This window comes from Acanthochromis polyacanthus, chromosome 5 (assembly GCF_021347895.1).
Source record: "Acanthochromis polyacanthus isolate Apoly-LR-REF ecotype Palm Island chromosome 5, KAUST_Apoly_ChrSc, whole genome shotgun sequence".
In the NCBI taxonomy this organism is placed as follows: domain Eukaryota; kingdom Metazoa; phylum Chordata; class Actinopteri; family Pomacentridae; genus Acanthochromis; species Acanthochromis polyacanthus.
Window position 1 is genome coordinate 30,035,638 of NC_067117.1, and position 7,198 is coordinate 30,042,835.

The 7,198-nt window shown below is 41.4% G+C and overlaps 1 long non-coding RNA gene across 1 annotated transcript; it reads right to left on the reverse strand.

The window, feature by feature from the left end:
* Positions 1-1,033: 1,033 nt before the first annotated feature.
* On the reverse strand, positions 1,034-4,813 carry LOC110972586 (uncharacterized). The gene is made up of 4 exons (XR_007942057.1): positions 4,629-4,813; positions 2,912-3,958; positions 2,236-2,552; positions 1,034-1,926 (listed from the first exon to the last, which is right to left on the reverse strand). It is a non-coding gene; the product is annotated as an uncharacterized LOC110972586 (long non-coding RNA).
* Between the last annotated feature and the right edge of the window lie 2,385 nt (positions 4,814-7,198).

A 7,198-nucleotide genomic window follows, 5' to 3' on the forward strand; every position in this document is an offset into this window, starting at 1 on the left:
ACCCAGGGGAGGCGGGGCGCCTCACCAAGGGCTCAGGGGAGGCGGGACACCTCACCAAGGCCGCGGGGAAGGCGGAACGCCTCACCAAGGATGCGGAAGAGGCGAGACCTCTCCTTGAGGCTGCCAGGGAGGCAGGCCGCCTCCCTAGAGCAGCAGAGGAGGCAAAACGCCTCCTAAGGGCTGCAGACGGAGCCTTTGGCTCCTTAGGCGCCACGGGGAAAACTCTTGGCTTCTCTAAAACCGCGGGCGGAGCATTAAGCTCCTCTAAAGGCGCCAGGGAGGCTTTATCCCTCTCAGAAGGTGCCGGAGCAGGCGGAGCGCCTCGACAGGGACGCGGAGCAGGCAGAGCGCCTCGACAGGGACGCGGGAGGCATTCTGCTTCTGCAGGGCTGCAGGAGAGGCAGGAAACTTCTTTAAAGCTGTAGAGGGGGCAGAACGCCTCCCTAAGGCTGCAGCCGGAGCTTCTTGCTCCTTTGATGCTTCATGAAGGGCCTTTTGCTCTCAACACTGCAGGGGGAGCCCGTTGCTCCTCCAGAGCCGTGGCGGGAGCCTGTTGCTCCTCCAGAGCAGAGGTGGAAAAAGTACTGAAAAAATGTAATTGAGTAAAAGTATCTTTACTTTGTTTAAATTCTACTCAGAGTAAAAGTACCCATCTAAAAATGCACTCAAGTAAAAGTACAAAATTACTTTATTTAAAATGTAATTTGAGTACAGTTACTTCGTTACTTTCATTTATTTAATGCAAAAAACGGATGAGTCAAGAATAAAGTTCAGCACAAGTTGTTTTAATCAACTTTGAGGCGTATTAAAGTGCACATCCACACTTAAAGCTCAGCTGAGCTCAGTAACATGATCCTCAACACAAGGAAAACAAGGACAGTCACAACCTGTACTGTATAGTGCAAACCTTTTTCAGTCCCATTGTCCAACCGACAACATTATGATAAGAATAAAGAAATTTAAACAAGAATCAAAGTATTCAAAAGACACAAAATGCACACAACATAAAGTGCCCACAGGATTGCACAAATCAAAAAAAAAAAAAAAAAAAAAAACACAATAAAGTGCCCACGGGATCCCACAAATCAAAATAAAATGCACAGAGGATCCAACTATTCAAAATAAAATGCACACAGGATCCATCCTCTATACACCGCTTTATCCTCACTAGGGTCGCGGGGGGTGCTGGAGCCTATCCCAGCTGACTCGGGTGAAGACAGGGGACACCCTGGACAGGTCACCAGTCTGTCACAGGGCTACGTATACGGACAATCACACTCGCATTCAGACCTACGGGCAATTTAGAGTCATCAATTAACCTCAGCATATTTTTGGACTGTGGGAGGAAGCCGGAGTGCCCGGAGAAAACCCACTCATGCTCAGGGAGAACATGCAAACTCCATGCAGAAAGATCCCAGGCCCACCCCGGGATTCAAACCAGGGATCTTCTTACTGCAAGGCGAAAGTGCTAACCACTACTCCACTGAGCAACCTACACAGGATCCAACTATTCAAAATAAAATGCACACAGGATCCGACTACAATCCACAATCTACAATTTCAGACCAGTAAAGCTTGTGTTTAGTTTCAGCAGCAGCTGATTTTCAAAGTTTTTGGCTGTAAGTCTTGCTCTCTTTGCTGTGAAGAGCAACCCGGCAGAACTAAATAGTCTCTCACAGGCGGCTGAGGCGGGAAGGCCTGTGTTGAGTTTCAAAGACAGTTTCTTAATGTTTTGAAACGAGTTCAGCAGGTCCATGCTGTCTGAAACACAGGCAAGGTAACCCTCCAATTCCCCAGAACCCTCTGACCTGCGGGACTTCATCGTGGAGAAGTAGTCCTCTTCGTCTGATGAATGCTGCCTGAGTGCGCCCTGCTCCACCTCAGCATCTGCCATCTGGTCAAGGTGATGCCTCACATAAAGAAGTCCTGTTTAATGACAGACACCGTAGGGAAATTAAGTACAGAGCTATTTGTTCTTAAAGAGTACTATGATCAGCTAAGTCAGATAACATACTGCACTTCAATACCCCACCTCCCACTAACAAACACGCGAGCACAATACAGATGGTTAACTGTAATTTCACCTCATGTTATGCTTTTTAGTATTTCTATGCATGTGGCAAATAAAACTCCTTGCCTTCTGTATTGAAATGTTGTTAATATGTTGAGAGAAAACAAATGAAAAAGACTAAAATGAATTACTGATCGCTGTGATATTGAACAATGGAGTCATACCTGCTTCAATGACTTCAGCTTTGTCAGTCCAGCCCGTCTTAAATTTGGGTAGGAGGATTGCTGCTGAGATAAGCTCTCGGTCCTCCATCATGACTCTGAAGCGCTCCTGGACCCCTTGCTGTAGTGCCGAGATGAGAGGGAGGCACATCTTGACCGACGTTTCCTGCCTTGTAAGTTTGGACTGCAATTCAGAGATCACTGGGAGCAGCCACCCAAGGTGTGTGTTGGTTTCTGACTGAAGAATATTCAAGGCCTTTGCCACTGGTTTCATCACACAGCAGAATTCATCCAGAAAAGCAATTTCTGCTTGACTCAACCTGCACAAGATAAATAAATACAAAAACAACAATTGAGTTTTGTTTATTAACATAGAAGGATTTGGACTTTGTAACCATAAAGAACAAAATAACATTAACATCATATAATATTGTATTGTATTATATATTGTGCATTTTATACTCTTGAATCAGCACTGTTTATTCATCATGAATTTTGACCAAGCTATATATGCCAATTAAATATTTTAAAGTATTTATATCATGTAGTCTTCTATTATATTGTATTATATGTTTATTGTGTATTTTATACTCTTGCATCAGCATTGTTTATTCATTATGAATAACAAATGTCAAGATATGCTAATTAAATATTTTAAAATGTAAAAACAAAAACTCACATTTTCACTTTCAGTTCTTCGCAGACATGCCTAATGGCATCCTCCCCTTGTTCTTTTATGATGCGTAGGATTCTCTCCACAGCCATGTATGTTGAATTCCACCGTGTCTTGTTGGGTCGAATGAGCTGAAGGCCACATTTATCTTCCACAACTTCTGCTGCAGTGTGCGAGCGACCTGACTTATTCCACAGAGCTTGGCATTTCCCAAAGGCGGCAGGTGAAAGCCTCTTGTAGGTGTTGTTCTTTTCAGCAAGGTCAGAATCTGTCGTGGCAACTAAGTTCAGCAGGTGGCATGCACATCTCTGATGTTTGGGGAGCTGGTACTCAAGGCCGTTGTCCTATTCAAGGATGCCTAATGTGTCTTGAAACTCAACGTCATCATCCAATTCTGGACCTTCTTGGTCTGTGTCTGACCCGGCATCCTCATCCTCTGACTGGCTCTCACCAAATACAGCGAAGGACCTTGACAAAATTGGAGCCACTATCTGTAGTGGTTCTAACCACTTTACCTCGAATTCGGTATTGGCAGTGGATGTCATCCAGGACACCGGCAAGCACATCAAAGGTGTGTGAGCCTTTTAGCCGCTTGCATGCCAACACGACAGATCTTCTCTCGAAGGTCTCCCCATCAATCCAATGGCATGTGACCCCGATGGAGCTTTTTTGGTGAGCAGACCAACAATCTGTGGTGGTTGCAACATGATTTATGTTACTGAGGTGTGCTGTCAACTTGGTCTTCATATCAGCAGTAGCTTCAGCAATTCTGCTCTTAACTGTGGGTCTGGAGAGCATTTTGTATTGAGGATTGAGTGCAGCAGCAAACTCTTTAAATGCTGGCTGTTCCACCAAAGAGAAGGGGTGGTGACCTTCACAAATAAGCCTGATGAGGAACCGGTCAACTGTCCCTTGAGACACACAGATGGCACCACCCACTGCAAGTTTGGCCTGGTTGTCTGGGAGCTTGCTCTGTTTACTTTTGGTTCCTTGCTCCTGTAGTGACTTCCGTGAACATGCACTAAAAACAGCAAGCTTTGATGGATGCATTCTCTGTAAATACACACAAGAGGGTACAGAAGAGTCATGTTAGAAAATGCTATTTAAAAGCTAGAACGTTTTTTTAAGCTAGAACAATCTCATCCTTATAAAAAATGTGCTGTACTCTCACTATTATATAAAAAATGCAGATTGTAATAGGCCTACTGTAGGATTGCTGCAGTTACCAAGGCATCTTTAGCTAGCACCAAACGGAACGGCAAGGCTAGAGCCGAAAATTAAAGAATGAAGGGCTTACAAAATAAAGCAAGTCGAACGATTTACAGCACCATGCAGGTATAAAGTAAATATCGAACTAATACAAAGAAAATAAACAAACAGCTAACCGCGACCTAGCCGCTAACCACGAGCTAGTCGTTATTAGCTAGCACCGAACAAATAGCAAACTAACACAAAAAATAGAAAATCCAAAAATCTAGCAACTAGAAGGATTTACAACTCGGAGCAGAGATAAAATAACAAGGAATGAATTAGACCTGATAGGGAACAAACACAGGAAAAATAACAACAAACCGCAGCCTAGCCGCTAACCGCAAGCTAGCCGCTACGAGCTAACACCGGACGAAACGGCGAACTAACACGGAAAATAGAAGATCCGAGAATTTAGCAAATAGAACGATTTACAACACAGAGCAGAGATATAGCAATAAAGAGCAATTACAACCTGATAGAAACTCGACTCGCGTCAGGTGTGCACCCGCACAGCCGTTCGTAGTTCACTTTGATGAGCCGGATCTCTGAAACAGGCGGAGCATGACAGTTTTATGTAGTACTTTACCGATATTCTAAAAAGAATTACAAAGAATCCATCAGTTGCTGGTGACATTTTGACCTCACACAAGAACAGAAAATTCACCAGATCACACTGGATAATTGGGCTATTTAATGAAAACTTCAGGAAATGGTCCCTGGTAGAAGCCCACATTGTGGGGATTTAAAGACAGGACAGCCGACGACACTGTTAGTCAAGAAGTAACACATTCATTCCTGTTGTAGCTTCAGGTTTAAAATGTCATTAAAAATGGTCATTTCTAAGAGTACAACTTTGCAGTTTGAAGCTATTGATCTTCTAATCACAAAGTAGGAAGAAAAGCAAGTTAGACAGCAACTCAGAGGCTGGAACTATGGGGGATAATTTTTGTTTAAAATCACTGAACCACAATTAGTGCCTGTTAATTCTTTATATTGTAACACATTGGCAGAAATACTGCAAGGATCCTGGACTAATCTGTAACCAGAAAAGCACATCAACTTATCCAACTAACCATGAAATAACTAACTTCACAGAAAATGGAACTATTCTTAATAATCAGTTACATTGCTGTGGAACGCAGCAGAGTTATCTAATGATCTCCGTACGTTTGTCTGTCTGTCTGTTAGCATTACTCAAAAACGGATTAATAAATTTGGATGACATTTTCAGGGAAGGTCAGAAATGACACCAGGACCATGTGATTAGATTTTAGCAGTGATGTGGCTTATAGTCTGGATCCATGAATTTTCTTTTTTTTTAAAGATTTCTGTATCATTGCAAGATAGTGGCACAGTGTCACTGTAACTATGACAATAAGTGTACACCACATTAGCTGTCTGCTTTTACAGAATTCTGCTGCTCGTGTCCTGACAAAGACCTGGGGCCTATTTCACGACGCAGGTTTTACAAACTCTGAGTTTAATCCTCAACTCTGAGTTGATCTACTCTGAGGGGCCGTTTACACGAGGACGCTTGCAGGTGAAAACGGCAAAATATTTCAGCAAAACACCCTACCGTTTATACGAGGACGGCGTTTTGGGGGCTTGAAAACGCAAAAATTTGAAACCGGCCTCCAGAGTGGAAAAGTAGAAAACGCTCCGCCGTTACGTTTCCGTCTAAACAGCAAAACGCAAAACTTTGCCGAGATCTGACCACGTCGCGCACGCGATTACGTCACATACGTGCTTTCGTTTGCCGGCCGGTACAAGGACTTAAACAAAGATGTGTGATTATTTCCATCCTTCCTACCTTCAAGCAACTCTGGCAGCTCTATGTACACTACAGGAGTCGTACCTTTCCATAAACAGATGCTTCTTTCATGGTCCCTAATATATAAACACAACTTCTCTCCACTTAGATATTACATATGGAATAACAAAGACATAACATATAGAAACAAATCTTTATTTTACCCTGCCTGGTTTTCTCATAATATACTACTGGTTCACCAGCTGTTTGACTCCAACGGTTTATTACTCACATATGAAGATTTTATTTCAAAACACACCATTTCAATCTCTGCTGAGGAATTTAACATAATTATTAATGCAATTCCTGCTGGTGTTTCTTTATTATTTTGAGGCTCAGTGAACCAAATACCAGCTCCCTTGCCTCTGGATCCATCTAAGAGCGAAGTAGGCAGGATTTGTTTCTCAACAACACGTAACAGCAGTAGTTTCATACGCACTTTGTTTCAAAGGGACGTAGTGTCTCTTCCTTATGTAATGTTTTATTGGAATAAGCTATTACCTAATCTTGATTGGAAAAAAATTTGGATCTTAACAACTAAATATTTGATTAACAACAAAATAAAAGAAGTGTCTTTTAAATTAATTCAGAAAATTTATCCTTCTAAAATATTTCTTTTACAGCGTTTTGGAAAACATATTGATACTAACTGCTCTTTCTGTTCAAAATGCTCTGAAGATAATTTTCATTTATTTTGGTCTTGCCCTGTTTCAAATGATTTCTGGAAAGATGTTTGTCATTTTATTTCTACGTCTATTGACAACAGTTTTACTCTTTGTTTTGAAAATATACTGTTTGGTTACACTTCTTTTACTCCTTCCAAAAGCAGACAGTATTATATAATTAACCTCATCATTTTACTAGCTAAATTTCATATTCATAAATGCAGATATATAAATAAAAACCCTTGTTTTTTTTCTCTTCCAAAACGAAACCAAACAGTATATCTACACTATTAAGAACTCCACTAACACTAAAGCCATTAAAACTGTACATTTGTGTAATGTATTTAATGTTTTTCTGTAATCTGTTTCTTATTTGTGACCCCCTGGCAATACTTTTCTTTATTTGTTTTTTTTGTCTCTGTGTTGAACTGCTTTGTTCTATTCACTGTTCAATAAAAAAAAAAAAAAAAACTACAGGAGTCGTACCAACAAACGTACAGAATCTGTACAGATTTTTTTTTTATTATTTAGAACAGTATACACAAACAAACAAGGCACATATGATCA